Source organism: Hipposideros armiger, unplaced genomic scaffold (assembly GCF_001890085.2).
Source record: "Hipposideros armiger isolate ML-2016 unplaced genomic scaffold, ASM189008v1 scaffold_13, whole genome shotgun sequence".
NCBI classification, from domain to species: domain Eukaryota; kingdom Metazoa; phylum Chordata; class Mammalia; order Chiroptera; family Hipposideridae; genus Hipposideros; species Hipposideros armiger.
In genome coordinates, this window is record NW_017731363.1 from 5,904,053 (window position 1) to 5,923,575 (window position 19,523).

The following is a 19,523-nucleotide window of genomic DNA, read 5'->3' on the forward strand; positions in this document are numbered from 1 at the left end:
TTGACATGTCAGGCCAATTCTATGTTTTCCAGTCTGCTTTAATTATAAGAGCAATTCCAGGGTTTTTGAAATTATGGTGGCAGTGGATATCTGAGATTATCTACTGGTAATCTCTTGGGTTGATGGTTCCTGGATCCCCATTTTGAACAGTGGAAGTGTCCTGGGTTACTTTTCAGAAAGAAGTAATCCTATTTTATGACAGGTCATGTGATAATGAAGTGGTCAAAATGCAGAGGCTAACATTAGAACACTTTAATCAGATGGTTGGAGTGGAATACATCCTTTTACATGCTCAAAAGACCATTATTTGTATCATTTGGAAGCAATAGCAGCAGTCTTCCACCTAAGTTATCCCACTAGCTGATTACTATATCATTGCTGGAGTGATCTATCAGGCACCAGACTTGGGATCAGTTATAAACTCTAGAGTTCTTACTGTGGTGCATGACATTCAGTCAGCTTTTGATGATGCTATGTCACACTTTCAATATCTTTCTTCCAAAGGGTATTGGTGGCACCTCAAAGATCATAGAGCAAGATAAAGTCAAACCTAAAACCAAAAGGAAAAAGAACCAAGCTCTATTTTCCAGAGGTTACGTGTGGATGCTTTAATCCTAGACCTCATACCAAAATTTCCTCCCAAATTTGTACAGTTGAAGTCTAAAGAAAAGCCTGTCTAAAGTATGGTTCATCTGATATTCTTATTGAACTTGAAATAACACCAAAACAGCCTGTTTAAATCAGTAACAACTATAGCATGTGAGATGAGCTGTGGTCATTTTGTCCATCTATATTTTCTCATTGTAGTTCACAACTCCAAAACTTTGAAATCCACTGAATTGCCAAAAGATCATGCTTTTGTGATAGTGGTATTAGTACTTAAAAGATGAATTTGAGTGGGAAGAGTGGGTATTGAGGAGGTGTGGAAAAACCGAGATGATTTGAGGTTGTTTTTGGTTCAAATCTCAGTGTGTATAAAGGTCTTCTATTTCATCATTGAAAAGAGGTACTGAGAATACTAAGATGGATCAGTAAGTAAACACTGTGTTTGCCTTCTTTTATCAAAATTACAACTAAACTATAAAACAGAGAATCACCTAAAATCTTGCTGAACTGAAGCTCTACAACTAAAGATGTGCAGAAGAAACCACCTTAAGACTGGTAGGAGGGGCAGAGATGCAGAACCAGCTGGTCCCACACCTGCATGTGACCATTAAAGATCGGGAGGGATAATTCAGCTGTGGAGGTACCCCTCACAACCCAGAGAAGTGAGTGATCCCAGCCCCACCCCAGCCCAGGGTTCCAGTGCTGGGAAGAGAAGTCCCCATAATTTCTGGTTGTGAAAACCAGCAGATATTGTGACTGAGTATTGTGACTGAGTGAGATGGAGGGTGGCTGCACTCCCAGATACTCCACTTAAAGGGACTGTGTGTGGACTTACCCACCAATGGAATCACTCGCTCTGAGCTTCATCACTGGGGCAGCAGCTGGAGAGGCAGCAGGAACATATAGTAGAGACCTGAGTTGTCTAGCTTGGGACAGGGACTGGAGAGGCGGGCTTTTCCTGGATGGTGGAGCTGGCAGAGGCCATTGTTTCTTGTTGAGCCCTCCCCCTTCCCGGTGTGCGGACACAGGTGGTCACCATATTTGAGTCTCCACCATTTGCTTGCCACGCCCTGGTGATTCAAGACCCCACTTTGCCCAACATTTGAGCACACCCAAGCCCCCTCCAGTGGCTTTTTTGTACAAACCACTTGCCTTAGCTCAAGCTGCAGATTTTCCTAGGGCCTTTCAAAGGTTCATGGAATCCAGACAAGCAGCATCTGGCTTGAGCATGTCTTGTACCTCTGGCTGAGCAGCCATAAGCCCAGCACTAGGGGCAGTTGGCCTTGGTTCATGGCTTGGCCACCTGAGGAAATTCCAAGCATGACATGGGCAGTGGACATCTTTGAATTGCTTTGTGGCTTCCGCCAGGTAGCCCTAGGTGGGGCATGGGATGTGGCTAAATTTGATCTGCAGTGGGTCCCCTCTCAGGGGACACTGGGGCTGGCACCCTCAGTGGCCAGCTTTGAAACGAGGTGGAGCATCACCCAGCTGCCTCCAAGTATGACACACCCAAGGGGCTGATTGGGCAGACACCAGAGTCCTGCTGAGGCAGATCCCACTCTGTTGAGTCAGCCCCTGTACCACAACTCCTCCACTCTAGTCAAGGCCAGTCTTCACAATCAGTGAGCCCAAGGGTCAGTCCTTCCTATTGATGTGCAATTATCAACCAAGGCTCAATGACAAGAGGAGGACACACACAACCCACACAAGGGACAGACCTGGAGCGTGTGGCTCAAGTGACCAGAAAGAATGTGCCACTGAGCCCCACAGCACACCTACTACATAAGGCCACTCTACTAAGTCCAGAAGACATAGCAGCCCTACCTAATACATAGAAACAAACACAGGAAGGCCAAAATGGGGAGACAAAGAAACATGTCTCAAATAAAAGACCAGAACAAAGCTCCAGAAAACGAAGTAAACAAAATGGAGACAAGCAATCTATCAGATGCAGAGTTCCAAACACTGGTTATAAGGATGCTCAGTGATCTCAGGGAGAACTTTAACAAAGAGATAGGACACATAAAAATGGAGACAGAAAACATGAGAAAGAACCAGTAAAAAATAAAGAATACAATAATGGAAATGAAGACTATATTATAGGGAATCAATAGTAGATTAGGTGAAGCAGAGGACTGAATCAACAATGTAGAAAATAAGGTAGCAGAAAACATTCAACCAGAACAGCAAAAAGAAAAAAGAATCAAAAAAATTGAGGAGAGTTTAAGGGGCTTCTGAGTGTTTAAGGGACAACATCAAGCATGCCAACATTCACATTATGGGGGTACCAGAAGGAGAAGAAAGAGAGCAAGGAATTGAAAACCTATTTGAATAAATAATGGCAGAAAACTTCCCTAAGCTGGCAAATGAAATAGACATACAAGCCCAGGAAATGCAGAGAGTCCCAAACAAGATGAACCCAAACAGGCCACACCAAGACACATCATAATTAAAAGGCCAAAAGTTAAAGACAAAGAGAGAATCTTAAAAGCAGCAAAAGAAAAGCAGTTAATTACTTACAAGGGATCCCCCATAGAATGTCAACTTATTTCTCAATGGAAATTTTGCAGGCCAGAAGGGATTGGAAATAAATATTCAAAGTGATGCAAAGCAAGAACCTACAACCAAGATTACTCTACCCAGCAAAGCTATCATTTAGAATTAAAGGACAGATAAGAGCTTACCAGACAAGAAAAAGCTAAAGAAGTTCATCACCACCAAACCAATATTACAAGGAATCTTAGAGGGACTTTTTTTAAGATGGGAGGGGATTAGGGTTGGGTAAAAAGAGGAAGGGATTAAGAAGTACAAATTGGTTGTTACACAGTAGTCATGGGGATGTAGGGTATAGCATAAGGAATATAGTCAATAATATTGTAATAACTATGTATGGTGTCAGATGGCTACTAGGCCTGTCAGGGTGATAGATGGGAAGGAATTTGGGGGCAGGGTGAAAAAGGTAAAGGCATGAAGAAATACAAATTGGTAGTTACAAAATAGTCATGGAGATGTAAAGTATAGGGAATACAATCAATAATATGGTAATAACTATGTATAGTACCAGGTGGGTACTAGTCAGTGGGATCATTTCCTAAATTATATAAATGTCTAACCACTATGCTTTACACTTGAAACTAATCTAAAATATTGAATGTCAACATTAATTGAAAATTTAAAAAGGAGGGAAAGATCAATAATATTGTGATAGTGTGGTTCAGTGTCAGATGGTTGCTGGACTTATCATGGTGATCACTTCATTAGCATAGGGAATAAAACCAATCATGTGGTAGTAACTCTGTATAGTGCCAGGGAGGTACTGTTGCATAACTATGATGTACCCCTAAAACTACTATAATATTGTATGTTAGCTGTATTTTATTTTATTTTTTATTACTATTTTTTTTTATTGGGGAATTGGGGGGGATGGGAACAGTGCTGGGGAATTGGGGGAAGGGGAACAGACAAGTTGCTGTCATTTTTGTTCTTCAGTCTAGTTGTGGAGGACGTTGCTTCACTGGCCCAAGTTGGCACCATCATTGTGCTGTTCCCGGGCGAGGCAGATCAGTCGCCGGCTTCTGGACGGCTGCTCACTGCGGCTGCTGGCCGCTCATGCTGGCTGCTGGCTACACATGGCAGCCCATGGCAACCCACTGCCACAGGGGCTGCAGCCTCTGCCGTCGCCAGCGACTCACGGCTGCCCAGCTCAAGGTTGAGCTGTTGTTCAGCATCTTAGCTGTAGAGGGCAGTGTCACTGGCCCTCATATGTGGGATCCGAACTGGGGCCCTCTGGCATCCCAAGCCAGTTCTTAACCATCGCGCCACTCGGCCGGCCCGTTAGCTGTATTTTAATAAAGAATCTTTATAAACAAACAAACAGAAAATAGTTATTGAACCATCCATTGAACTGGGATGGAATAATTATATATCTTGTTTATGTATAATGTCTTATTTAAATGTCATGTGTTTTTGTCTAGCATCACAAATTTGCTTGGGTTATTAGGTTTTCAGTTTTGTAAATGGGTTCTTATACATCTGCCCGATGAAACAGCTAAATTTAGAACTTGAGATAAGTAGTTCTAAGTGAATTTGACAGAGCTGAGCCATTCACAGTAAGTGTTGGCTAAATTGATCTCATCCCTCCATCCTTCTCCCCCTCCAGGAAATACCTGCTTTTGATGTGTAGTGGATTAGACAAAGGAAGTGGCAGAACCTATACCAGAAACTATAAAATCTGAGGAGAAGGAGACCACAAAGAACATCCAACAGACAGTGAGCACTAAAGGTCCGCCTGAAAAACGAATGTGCCTTCAGTGAGCATTGGACAAGAGCGAGGCTTGCAAGACTTCTCTTGTCCATTATTACACCTCATTACTGTGATAGACTCTTGAACTTTGAAATTCCTTGTCACAACCCTCTCATTTGTATAGAATGTGCCTATTCTTTACGAAAGGGTGTAAGGACCCTCATGCTTTCGATATGAATATTTTATGTATCTTTTGTAACCTTTCCCCTATTGGACTTTAGCAGCCTCCTCACTTACACATGTACTGCTATATACTTTTAAAACCAACTAAAAGTATTTGTATAAGTTGTTTAAAAAAAAGAACAATTCCAGTAACTATAAATTGCTTCTAGAACCTTAAAAGGGATGAGGGAGCACTTGGTCCCTTCCATTCTTCACTTCTCTGCTAGCTTTCTTTTCTCCCAGGCATCATGGATCACTCCAGCTAGTATCTTGCTTTTGGAAGTCACCAAGTGAGAAGCAGCTTAGAATCTTTTTGGTAATGTATGTCCTCAAATCTTAGGGGATCCATATTAAACTCTCCTCAGAAATAGCCTCATTATTTGCTATGACCGGCATGTGCATTTTGAAGCTCAGCAAGCATCCAGTTGGGAGTGAGATGCCAATCTCCATTTTCCCCCCCTGACAACTGCAATGTCTTAGGTAAAGCTCTCTCAAAGAAAACCCTGAGATAAGGATTAAAGTGAATATAGCTTGTTTGGAAGGCGATCTCAGGAAACACTGGCAGCGGAGACCAGGAAAGAAAGGAACTAAGTATATGGTGTGCTGTTAAGAAAGCTATTGTACATCAATGGGCAACTGGAGTTGGGGAAACTCAGGAGCTGATGTAAAACATCTGCATTAAGGTTCTATGTGAGATGCAAGGAAGCTAAGGTTTTCATAGACAAGTACCAGAGAGGCGCTGGTTGAGGGCTGTTCCTGGGATGTTAGTTTCCCAAAATTTTCAGTTTTCCCTGTGCTGGGGCAGAGAAGCCATCTGCAGCTCCAGTAAAAATATCCAGGTATTAGTAGTTAAAAACTGGTTAGAGCACGAGAGAGAAAATTCCTGAATACACCTCACGAGGTCAACAATTCACTAAAATCTCACAAATTCTCTTCTTCATGAAACACCTTTCTTCAGTGAGCTCTCATCAAATTATTTAGCTTTATTTATGGGTTGGTTAGTGTCCTGGGGGTGAGGGTCTATCTCTTGTTAAACCCTAAGAGTATGCCTGGCAGTATCTTGGCCCTGATATGAGAAAGGGGATATTTAACACCTGTTGTCCTCAGTTTGAGAACTTTAATGGAAATTCAAAAAAAAAAAAAGAAGTATTTTTGAACCTCCTATTACAGAGACTTTGTCATAATGAAGCAGTAGGACAAAGTGGACAGTGGCCCAAAAGAAGAGAGAGCCAAAATATATGTGCAATGAAGTAGTGTTATTTGTAATTGTGAAAAAATGCAAACAACCTGAATGTCCACCAACAAGGGAAAGGTTAAATAATTATGGCACCTCTACATATGATAATAAATCAAGTATGTAATAATTTCAGAAAATGAGGCCGATGTATCTGTACTAACTTGCAAAGGCTGCTAAGCAAAAACATCAAACATCGAGTTACAGAATATAGGAAAATCTTAATCATATATACACACACACACCTATACTTTGATATTTATATTTAAATGCACATATACAATCCAGTCTGCCCCACTCTAGCAATCCTTTCCCCTCTAAGGAGAATTTTTATTTACTTGTGCCTCTCAGATCCTGAGTCTTTGTGGTACTATGTAGAGAGAACAGATGGAAATACTAACTTAGAATCAAATCCAATTTGATTCACATTAGGAAGACTGTGGTGCTACCTGAGGAAAAAAGAAATAGGTGGACTGTAGTTTGTTGGAGAAAGGCAGGGAGGCAGAGGGAGAGCTATCATGGCAACTTTGAGGGACAGAATTGTTTAAAGAGAAATTTTTAGAAATGTTGCTGTTTGTGTATGTGTTTACTGGGCTATTATTCTCCACTCCCTATTCTCTGTTCAAGACGTTTTAGTAAAAGCATAGAGTTCAATGTTTTAGAAAGTTAAATTTGGATTATTTTGAATATGACATTGTAATGAAATCAGTTTCAGGTAGTAGAAAAAAGGCCTTATTTTATTTGTAGGATATATATATATGTATATATATATATAAATATTTCATATATATGAAATGTGTATTGTATATAAAATGTATGTTATAATCTAAATATTATATATTATGTATTATATAGGGTTAGTGTAACTATAGTATTTTTATTTATCACATGTATTTTATATGCATAGAAAATGTCTTTTAAAAAATCCAATGAACTGCCAATAGCCAGAAATGGCTATTTCTGGATAATTAGGTTTGGTGAGGATGTTGGAGAGGAATGGAAATTTATACTTTCATATTATACATTTTCTATACATTGTTAATTTTTCACAAGGCTATATATTCTTTTAAATAGCAACAAAACCAGAAAAAGCACAACCTATTCTGGGATCAACTGGTGAACAGTTGTGTGGCTGGATGTTAAGTTGTTGAGATGGGAGGAATGTTTAGAGATGAGACCAAAATGGTAAGTTGAAAACATTGTATACCTTGGTCTGCCTTAACTCTGAACTTAACTCTGTTGGCAATACAGGGTCTTCAGAGGATATTTTTCCGTGAAATGATTTTATCAGAGCTGTGATTTAAATAGATAGAGGGCGCAATGTCTCTTCATAATGGTTTTCTAACATCATTTAACTTACAACCTTTTCAAAATCTTCTTTAATTTTATTTTTTTTAGTCTAGGTTTTATGTGTAATTATCTCATAACACATTAACTTGTTGGATACAAATAAATTAATGTGTAGGAATTCTTTGGAAACTGTGAAGAATTTTATATATATATATATATATATATATAAAATGTTATATATATATATATATATAATGTTAGTTATTTTGTTATTATTATATCACCCAATCTTAATTCATGGCTTATGTATTTGAATCACTGTTTTCTGATTTATTTCCAGGTTGCCAATTATGTAATGCATGCTTTTTTAGTATCTCTCAGTTTAGTTTTCCATTCCAATTAAAATTGTCTGGAGTTTTAAATAACATTTCCACCACCATTTACTTATTCTTTCAACATCTATGCTTGCCTTTCCTTTCTGCTTTATGTACTATTAGTTGCAAAACCTTGCTATCAATATTTTTTGTTATCATTGTCTGTTATTGAACAAATGCTCATTTTGTCAGAGGGAGAAAGGCTGCATAAATACCAGAAAATGACCTCTAACATGTGCTATCGGAGACCTGTGCCATGAGAAAGAGGGAATTCAGGGCAAGAGCAGGTTTGTGACTAGAGGTGATATAACTGAAAGGCCTATATAATGTCAATATGTATTTTCCAGTCAGGTAAGCTTTAGCAAGCCTTCCAAGACCTGCCAAAACTCAGAGAAAAGAGAATATTCAGCATTGATCAAGCAAATTTCTAGCAGTTAGCGAAAGGTAGCCATGTACCTGAGGCAAAAGAAAGCAAGCAAAAGGAGGGGTAATCCAATCTTTGTTTTGTCTTGAAACATGAACAGACTTCTTTTTTTTTTCTTACAAGATGGGGAGATCATTTTAATTAAGACATTAATCAAACTCCCACTAACTCTTTTAAGAAAAGAATGTTCTACAGAAGCCAAGAACTTGAGCTACTTAAGAAGAAGCTGTTCTCTCCCCTCTTGAAGGGCTTACTGGGAATTCATTTTACCTTCAATTAACTCCAACCTCAGCGCTCACTGCAGGCCAGAGGCTTACTCAGGGAAGCAAACAAATTTGCTGGATTCTCCTGGTAAGAAATTTCCTTCCATATTAGTCTCCTTGAGAAATCACAGGTGGAATTCTCTCAGAGAGATATAAATGATGGCACTTTGCTTCTCATTTGCCTTCCCAGGCATGATAAAGCCAAAGATTTCTTGTTGCCTCATTGCATTGGCTATGAAAATGTGCTCTTATGAGCCTGTCTGAAAGCCAGCAAAGGTTTTCTATTCAGATTGACCTGTCATGAAATCTCTGTTTATACTCATATCAACCTCTAAATTTTTTGAGACTTGTCACTGTGATATTTTACACATTGCTCATGGATATCCATTTCATCTTCAAATGAAATCATCTAGCTTAAGTTTTTAGGGGCACAAAATTTGAACAAGGAGTAGTCAGTATTTAAAGCAAAACTGAATAGAACAAAAGCACTGCTTTGTGACTCATGGGGCTTTGTGTGTGTGGGGGTTATAGGTGTGGTATTTTTTGGAAGGCTAGAAAATACAAAACAGGGAGTTAAAAAACATACGTAAGAAAAGAAAACTTGGCAGACTTCCATTTCAGGCGGTATGTCAGATTACATAGCATGAATTACCCTCTGTACTGAAACTGTAAAATACTGGACCAAAGAGAAAGGGCACCATTGTTGTTGAGCTCAAATATAAAAGTAGAAAATCAATGAAGAGCAAAAAAAATAGTTAAATCCAGAACCTGGAGGATGGGCAGGGGAGGGGGGCAGGGGAGAAGGGGAATGCAGTGCCAAAGGCAGCTTTCGACCTTGGGGCTTTGCCAAACCTTGGAGATTTTGAGCTTCTTCCTTTCACAAATGTCAAAGGTGTCGAGGATAGGACCAGGGCCATTCTAAGTAGAGTTTGCAGTAAGTCACCCCTCCTATATACATGGGGTTCCAAAGAACCACACCCACCACACCCATGGAATAAGGGTGAATGAAAAATCAATCCCTGTCACAGAAGGAGGCAGAAAGAAAACTTGCCTATCTTGACTTTGCTAGTAGATGACAATAACATGAAATTATCCCCTGAGAATTCACTATCATAAAAAAGCCCTCTCTAGAGTTTGCAGCTCACATTCATACTATTTATATGGTCCAAAAATCTCGAGTGAAAAATTAAATTTAATGTAGTTCATGTTTGGTACCACTTCCAGCAGACTGGAGAAGCAAATAGAAATTTGTTCTCAATTTCAATCCAGAGAGTTTGAAGAATTAGCAAAAATAAAGTTCCAAGGCAAATCAACATCTCAGAGTTAAAAATCACAAAACATATCAGAAACAAAGCACCATAAGTAAGAACCAGAAAATTAACAGGCAATAGAAACAGACACATAAAACTTGACATATTAGAATTCTCAGGTACCAAATAAAAAAAATAATGATGCTTATAGAAATAAAAGAACAGGGTCAAAGCTGATATGAAAAACAGCCAACTAGAACTTCTAGAAAGAAAAAATATAATGTGGAGTTTTTGTAACTTTTCACTTTAAATAATTATTGATTCACAGGTAGTTGCAAAGGTAGTATAAGAGGTCCCACGTACCCTTCACCCAATTTCACCCAATGGTTCCATCTTACATAACTATAGTACAATGGCAAAATTAGGAAACTGACATTGTATGAAGTATGTATATAGTTCTATGTCATTTTATCAAATAGATTCTGTTACTACCAAATGGATAGATTCTGTAAGTACCATGACAATCAAGATATAGAACTATTCCATCATCACAAAGATCTCCCTTTATAGTTATATTCATCCCCTCAACCTCCACCATCCCTAACCCCTGGAAACCACTAGTCTGTTCTCCTCTATAATATTGTTATTTTGAGAAAGTCATAAAAATTGAATCATACCATACGTAACCTTTTGAGTTTCACTTTTTGAACTCAGCATACTGCCATGAGATCCATCCAAGTTGTTGTGTACATCAGTAGTTCATTCTTTTTTATTGCTGAGCAGCATTGAATAGTATGGATGTACCATAGTTTCTTTAACCATTCAATGACTGTAGGACAATTTAATAGTTTCCAGTTTTTGACTATTGTGACTATTATGTACAGGTTTTTTTGCGTGTATATATAGGTTTTCAATTTTCTAGAAACAACTGCACAGGAGTGTAATTGCTGGGTCATATGGTAAATGTATGTTTAGTTTTGTTTATTTTTCTTTTTAAGAAAAAGACAAACTGTTTTCCAGAATGGCTATATCATTTTCCATACCCATATTTTATCCACATCCTCACCTGCATTTGGTGTTGTCACTATTTTTTTATTTTAGCCATTCTAATTGGTGTGTAGTAATACCTTATTGTGGTCTTAATTTGCATTTCTCTAGTGCATATTTTCAAATGCATATTTGCCATTTGTATATGCTCTTCAGTGAAGTGTCTTTTGATGTCTTTTCTCATTTTCTAATTCAATCATTTGCTTTTTTACTGTTGACTTTTGAGAGTTTCTTAGACATGAGCCCTTCATTGGATATATGGTTGGCAAACATTTCCTCCCTGAAGCTCATCTTTTTATCCTCTTAACAGGGTTTTTACAAAACAAAAGTCTTTCATTTTGATGGTCTATAAGATAAAAAGGGAAGGTTATTATAGCCATTATATTGCCACATATGGAGAAAAGCTTCAGTCCTTCAAGAATATATAACAATTTAAAATTGGAAATGTCTAATAAATTACCCCCCAAATACAGTAGTGGGCTACCTATAAGTTATGAAAAGCAGTTCAAATGCTCCAAACTTAAAGTGCCATACTCCCCTCAGGAATCCCGACTTTCCCTTTAACTGCCACATCAGCGTGTAGTCTGGTGTTAACTAGGATCTAAAATCAGCCAGCCAACTACAACCCCAGAGACCTGAAAACTCTTCGGTTTGTAGGAACCACTTTTAGGGATAAGCAGTCTGTACAGGAGTGTGTTTTCAAGAAGAGGAGGAAATTAGGGAGGGAGGAACTTGCTTAACAAAGCCAAGACCAGGGTTAACAGGCACTAGTAACCAAACAATCAAACATATTTCAGCTTTGTGAATGGTTAATGTGATGGCTGAGCCAATAAATGATATCTAATCCTGATCTTCAGTTTATAACCTAATTAGAAAAATAAGAATTAATAAATATTTGGGGGGAAATTAAATAATTCCCTACACATACATAAGACTAAATGAAAAATACAAGAAAATTTCCATTGTAGTATGTGATTATTAACTAGTTGAATATCATTCAGTAATGCCAAAAGAATTCTAAGGATGGAGTGATTCTTGTGTGCAGTACCACAGATGGTTTTAGACTGGAGACTTTGGGGAGTCTTTCAGGTGTGCAAAAATTAGCCAAAGGGAATGTAGGCCTGGACAGCTTTAAAGGAATCAATTTCTCCATCTTCAGGTCTCCTGTGTATTCTTTCCTAAAATTGGTCTGATAGAGAATGTGCTTGCCATCATTCTGCTTTTCCTTTCCCATGTTTGCTGTTAGAATAGCATTTCTCCCACTTGACAAAAAGAAAAGCCTATTTCTCAACCATCCTGAACCTTACTATTGAGCATTGCCCTGGGTGTGGAAACTTCCCTGGTGCCAAACAAGAGGACAAATTGAAATATTGATTTCATTGTAAAAGTGAAGGGTGACCGAGAGGATAACAAATCCTTTGCCAAGTCACAGTTTCTAATTCTGAGTTTTCAGCAAAATTGAAAAAAGTACTTAATCAAGTTGTTGGTTAATTGATCTCTAAAAGTGGTTTTTGATGATAAAGCACATGTGATTTGGGGGATTAAACTAAAAAGACAGTCAAATAACTGATTGGCATTTCTATACTAAACTCCTTCTCTACTCATCTACTTCCGTATGTGCGCAAACTTGTTCAGTGCTTACATACATAATATGCAAAACTGGAAGAGAATGATGGTGATACCTGTCTCATCCTTAAATACATAATTAAATAGTAAAAGCCCTATTCTCATCATTAAGAGATGCATTTTCATTGAAACTTTGCATTTTATGTTTATCAAAATGATTTTCGATGATTATCAAAAATTTTAACATTTATATTGTTTTGGTTATATACTAATATTTGCAAGTCAGAAGGTTTGGGAATTCTCAAACTCTCTAAGAATAATAAAGATTTCCCCCACCCCTGCCACAAACATACTTTAAAGCATCCTACCATGGCTGCATTTTTATCTGTTCTTTTAATTTTTTAATGACTAAAGATGTAGATTATTGTTAAAATGCTTCAATGTGTTATAGTCAAAATTGTCAGCAAATCAACGGTTATAAAGGCTCATCATGTTCTGTGGGGTAAGTACATGGGAACAGTTAGATGTCCAGAGCTGTTAACAGCCATGCTTTGTAGCTATCTGAAATATTTTCTTTTGTTTGTAATTCAGTTTTCATTAGCAGCCAGTGTCTCACCTCCAGTTTGAGATTTTTGTCTTATAAGTCAGAGTTTATTCTGAATTATATCAGCTATAATTTTGATTAGAAATATGCAAAGTTATATTTTGGCTCAAACTAAGCTAACTTGAGTCACATGTAACACCCTGAAAGACTGATGGAATGACAGAGGTGTCAAGGAGTGTGCAGACATGAGGCAAGCAGGTTGGTTACACACACAGGTACTAAGACAGACTAATCAGGACCAGGTAGCAACTGTGGTTTGGTTAGACAAGACGACAGTGGAAAGTGGCATGAGCATCCAAATCAAGAGATAGAATTTAGATGTCAATGATCACAGCCCCTGTGCTGGCACAAGCCAGAAACCTCGGGAACTATTTATAGATAGGCAAGGAAACATGATTAGTCTTAAAAACAAGGCAAGCCTCAAATTCTGTGGGGAATAAGGTTGGGTCTAAGTAAATAAATATGTTGCTATTACAAGGCAAAATATGTTGGCTGCCTTAAGAAAAGTTCAGCTGAGTTTCCATAAAGATTCATATTTTTTTGCTGAAGTCAGGAAAGGCTACCCATGATCTTGAGATGGGCAAGATTACCGGTAGGATCTTGACATTTCTCTTATTGTTTAAGTTCTGGAATATATGCCTTTCATGCCTATGATCCTTTACCCTTAATACTGTACTTAGAAGCCTGGTAGAATGTCGTAGTTTGGGAAGAAATGCTCAGAGAGAAATTATTTATGAGAAAATTGGCAGAAGGACATTAAGACTTGGAATTTCTAGTAGCCCAGTGGTTGGGCAGGCTGTGTAATAATGTAATTAGCCATCTTCATTCTCCCCAAGCCTTAAAGTGTGGTATAAGCAAAAGCCTTCATTCATGATTGCTTTGGGGAATCAGGAAAAGGGTCAGTGTTCCGTGTTAGGGTTGGCAAACCGGGAAGAAGAGACCTATCCTTGGAAAGGAGACATGAGGATTTAGATTTGTGCTGTCCAATACAGTAGCTACTGGCCACATGTAAATATTGAACACATGAATCACAGCTGGTGCCACATGTTGAAATGATAATATTTGGACACATTGGGTTTTAAAAGATATAACATTAAAATTAATTTCATTTGTTTCATTTTGCTTTTCTTAATGTGGATACAAGAAAATTTGAAACTATATATGTGGCTTTCATTATATTCCTAATGAACAGTGTTAAATAGTGAATGCAGAGGAATGTAGATAACTAGGAGAGATAACTAGAAGAAATGTTATGCTTGGCTGGCTGAGTGGCTCAGTTGGTTAGAGCGCGAGTTCTGAGCAACAGAGTTGCTGGTTCAATTCCCACATGGGCCAGTGAGCTGTGCCTGAGCAGAGCTGCTGCTGAGCCGGTGAGAGCATGTGCTCTTAGCAGCAAGGTTGGTTCAACATCTGTATGGGACGGTGGGCTGCACCCCGCCACACACACCACCACCACCACCCTGCAACTAAAATTGAGCACAGCACCTTGAGCTGAGCAAATGCAAGCTGCTGACGGGCAGCTGGATGACTCAGTGTGCAACAAGGTTGCCGGTTCCTCTCCCGCATGGGATGGTAGACTAAGACCCCCCCCACACACCGCAACTAAAATTGAAAGTGGCGACTGGACTTGGAGCTGAGCTGCGCCCTCTACAACTAAGATTGAAGGACAACAACTCGACTTGGAGCTGTTGGGTCCTGGACAAACACAATGTTCCCCTTCCCCAGTTCCCCAACACGGTTCCCCTCCCCAATTCCCCAGTAAAATCTTTAAAAAAAAGAAAAAAAAGAAATTTTATGCTTCCCTAAGAATTCTTAGAGATATTAGGAAATGCTAAGTCTCACACAATATGGGATATGGACTTAAGCCATTTTACTTAGGTATTAAATTGAGAGTACCTTCCCACATTTGGGAATTTGGGAGAACTCAGTTATAGTGACTACATGAATCCAAATTTTTAATTCAAAGATTTATTCATATTTTAATAAATATATCATTTAAAAGTTACTAATGAAGGTTGGAAGTTAATTATTTCATTATTTAAAAAAATACCTATATATGCTCACAAAACAAAACAGAATCATGCTTTTCACAAGAAACTCTGCACTGTGTTCTAAGTGTAAAGATATTCCCAGTCTCTCTTAACTCATATAAACAGTGAAATAAGCCCCTCCCAGTTATCCACAACATAACATCTCTTGTAGGAGAGAAATGACAAGAGGCAGTCAAAAAACAATTCAGTAAATGCAATTGTTCCTGACCTTTCCCCTCCCTGCCTGAAGCAGTAATACTAGAATAAACAGCATGATAGAGTTAGACTTTAGTTCTATAGAAACTAATAAATATTATGACTGCAGCTTGTGCCTCTTCTGCCTCTCACCTGGATATACTGATGAGTAATATCTGTTAAAAACAATGCCATTCCACCTGGGAAAATTCTGAGAAAGAGGTTCTAAAATGATGTTCCAACATATCCTTCCCAAAAATAGCACTGGTTTTTGTATGCAAAGATGAGGAAAAGTGATATGGGACCAAAATTTGAAATCGGTTATAAGGTAACTCCCCTCAAGAACATTAAAAGGAATGAGTGTGAAAGAGTTGGATTTTAAACATGGTGCAAAAGGCTAGTCTTAATTGCAATCAATCTATGTGAAAACCTATGCCTGGACAGTGCCTTCAGATTCAGTTGGCAAACCATCCATACTTCAGACAGAATCCCATCTAGGCTAGATAACAAGTTGCTACTTAGAAAAACATCCTATGGAGATTCTATGATAACTAATTCTCCTTGCTTGGAAATTCTTTCTTATATCTAACCTTATAGGGAAGTACTGGGAGGAATGGTGTATTTCATTTTCTTTGAGCTGTTAGAATGAAAATGTGTCTTTTAATTTTAAAAACGTTATTACCTAGTTAGCACTGAAAAGTGTGCTCAACATTTAAATTACAGTTCAGAATGCATAGCCCTTGTTCTATTATGAGATTATGACCAAGGTCCTACTTACATCATACATCTCTCTATCCCTGCTCCTTGTTGCATTTGCTCTGATAATCTTCTATTTCTTAATCAATTTCTCCTCCTCCTCCTCCTCCCAGGAGCAAATATTCTTTCATGCCCCCCAGTCATCCTGGAATATTCTCCTCTTCTCTGGCAATGAGTAACCATGGCACCCATGTTCAGAACTATCTTAAAGGGCAATGACATTGTATGTAAACTCTTTGAACACCACTGATACTTTTACAAGAAAATGATTGTAGCATCCAGTTTGGGTTGCCTCCCCAGGAGATTTGCCCCCTTCATCGTTTCAAACAGTAAAGGACTACATGGCTCCTCCCTGTGGTGCTTCTGTACTTCAGGGAAGGCTGGCTTCATCCCTAGCCTCAGTGGATGACTCTTGAGTTGATCAAACCAATCACAGTGATTCTGCCACCAACTCCTCCTGGCCAGTGACTGGCCAGTGATATGTGAAAGCAAATCTTGTCTTGTGGTCAGTTATAGGAGGCTACATCTGGGAAATGTTTCTTAACTAGAAACAAGAAACATGTAAGCGCTTTTATTCTGCCTCTGAACTTAGGTGTAGAAAATGGTAATGGTGGAGCGACTGCAGCCATTTTACAACCATGAGATGAGCTACCATACAGAAAATAAAGAACCTGAGTCCACGATAAAATAAATCATTGAACAATTGAAATAATAAACCGTGGAGCCACGCTACCTCTTGACATTTTGTTATATGAAATAACAAATACCCTGTGGCTTAGGTTAATTTGAGTTGGGTTTTCTGTTAGTTGCAGCCAAAATCATTCTAATGAATGCAACAATGTAGCACATAACTTTGAAAACTGATGCTGGTAAGTCATTCTATCTGTGCCTATATGCCACAATAATATTAATAGTTCTAGTTTTCTACCATTTTACAAAATGGCCTTAGGAAAATCTCTAAGTTTGGGTTTAAAATAGATAGCCCAATGAATAAAAAAAATTTAAAGACTTTTAAGGTGAAGAGAACAAATTAATCTCTCTCTCATCATAAGTTTTGTCATTCATTTTCTCTGCCCAAACTTCTCCTTTTCCATTTCCCACACACTACAGGAGTTTAGGTCCACTTTCCTGGCTGCCTCATCCATCAGAACTCCCTCTTTGGTCAGTCATACTTACCTAGACCTCTGATAGTTGTAGCATATATAAGCTGGCCAACATAATTAGTGCTAGTGGCAGGAGCAGCTGCTGCTGCTGTTTTCCAGGAAATTCGACAAAGAATTCCCAAAGAATTGGGAAAGTTGAAGGGATATTAAAGCATGACTCAACCAAGATGATATGTGACATCTGAGTTTTCTCTCCAAGGAAGTCCTTTATTCTAATAAAGCGTGCAACTCAGAAGCTAAAATTTCAGTAAAAATTATCAAGTGCAAACAGAACTCAAAGGAGACTATTTGAGATTTCCTGAGTGTAAAATTTCTCCTTAGAGGAACAAGTCATTTGGGCAAGAAAGACTTAAACATGTAGTTGAATAATTAATTCCTTAACTTTAACAGATTTATTTCAATTCAACGAGCCTTCAGTGAAAGCCTACTTTGAGCTCAGCTCTGAGATAGGCAGTTGGCAAGAGCATAGAAGATAAGAAAGAATTGTTCTCTGCTCTCAATAAGCTCAAATTTGGTCTCTAATCAAACTATAAAAGTGCTAAATTGAGGTATAAATAGGGTTCTTTATGAGCGAAAAGGATGGGGTTGTCAGTGCTGACTGGAGGACCCGGGATATATCACAAAGGAGATGGCATTTGAACTATATCATAAATGATGAATAAGATCAATAGGAAGAATGGAACCCAGGTGGGATTGTGAGTGGTGCAAAAAGACACTCCTAGAATGACAATAGAGCTGCAATTAGGTTGCACGGTTTTTATGACTTCACCTTTGGAAGTTAGATAAACAATTGAGAGTCATTTTCCTATCTTCCTTTCCCTGACTTGCCAGCTGTTAGGATTTCTTCCATCTTCGGCTATTGTTCAGCTCCTCAGTCTGAGAGCTGCAATTTCAGTCTTAATGTCTGCTCTTTGTGTGACAGTTCTTGCATAAAATGCATTCTCAGTCCCTTCCATGGTACTTATTCTTGAATGCAGGGAACAGATGGCAGAAGCCAAAGTCATTTCTGTTTATGGACCATTCAGGATGTAAGTGAGGAACTTGGATGCTGTGACATATAACTGATACAGACCTTTTACACTGTTTTTATTTCAGTCATTTGATGGTTTTTAAGAATAGCCATTTTTTTCCTTATTTATATTTGAACAAGAAAGAAGAAATGACCATCTAATCTCAGTCCTTTCCTATTCAGCTCTTCCAGGTTGTAAATATAATGGTATGATTTAACTTTTTACTATGAATTTAATGGCTGTATTTTATTGTTCTCTGGCATTTGCTCAGTCTGACCCCCACAGATCCTGGTCTCTTCAACATATAACATACATATGTTAGCACTACTGTTTCTTTGGCCTAGGAAATACAAAAATGACTACAGGGCCAGAGAGGTCATTAAACATATACACCTAAGCAACATCATGAGGATAAGAAATGGTCTAGATAACTCTAGTTGGGGTTGAAATTTGAGATCCACTACTTGATAGCAGTGTGATCTTCAGTAAGTCATTACAACTCTCTATACCTTAATATCCTTAAGTTTAGAACAGAGATATCAATATTTAGTTCCTGAAGTTACTATATGATTGTCCAAGATAAGTATGTAAAGGACTTAGCACACTGTCAGGCACAGAATAAATGGCTACTATACTCATTATACACAGGGTGCTGTGCTCCTCACATGGTCTGGGAAAATCAATAAAAGCCTCGTAGAGTAGACATGATTTGCATTAAGACTAGAAGAATACATAGGGCTGCCTAGAGGACAGGGACATAAAGGGTCTTCTGGACAAAAGCAGCAGCATGTGCAAAGGCATAGGGTAAAAAAAATGGCTGCAGATCAGTTGAGGAACTGAAAGAATTCTGGTATAACTGAAACCCAGGGTGAATATGAAAGAATAGGAGTCAGCACAGCAGAGTAGGTACACGAGGCCAAAGTAATAGGTTGAGGTCAAAACACAAAAGATTTTGTATGAGATTATAAGATTTATACTTTAACTTGTGGCTGTTCAAAAACAGCAGAAGAGTTTTAAATAGGAGAGTGACATGATCATATTCTCATTTGGGATCAAGGTGGTAAATGTGGGGGGGGATCATTATCAGGAGGATGATACTAAAATCACAGTGGCCATTAGAATCTGGCTATTGCAGTAATTCAGTAAATAAACTACAAGGGAATGAGCTGATGTAGTCAGTGGGGATCTACAAGAGGGGGAGGGTGGATCAGCAAGGTCATCTGAAGCAGAGTCAGGATGTTATGAC

The 19,523-nt window shown here is 38.4% G+C and overlaps 1 protein-coding gene and 1 pseudogene across 1 annotated transcript in view; one reads left to right on the forward strand and one right to left on the reverse strand.

Moving 5' to 3' along the window:
- LOC109395249 (translation initiation factor IF-2-like) overlaps positions 1 to 19,523 on the reverse strand; it is a 395,555-nt gene that overhangs the window by 203,126 nt on the left and 172,906 nt on the right. The window lies entirely within an intron of this gene.
- LOC109395777 (mediator of RNA polymerase II transcription subunit 6-like) lies at positions 74 to 4,920 on the forward strand (annotated as a pseudogene).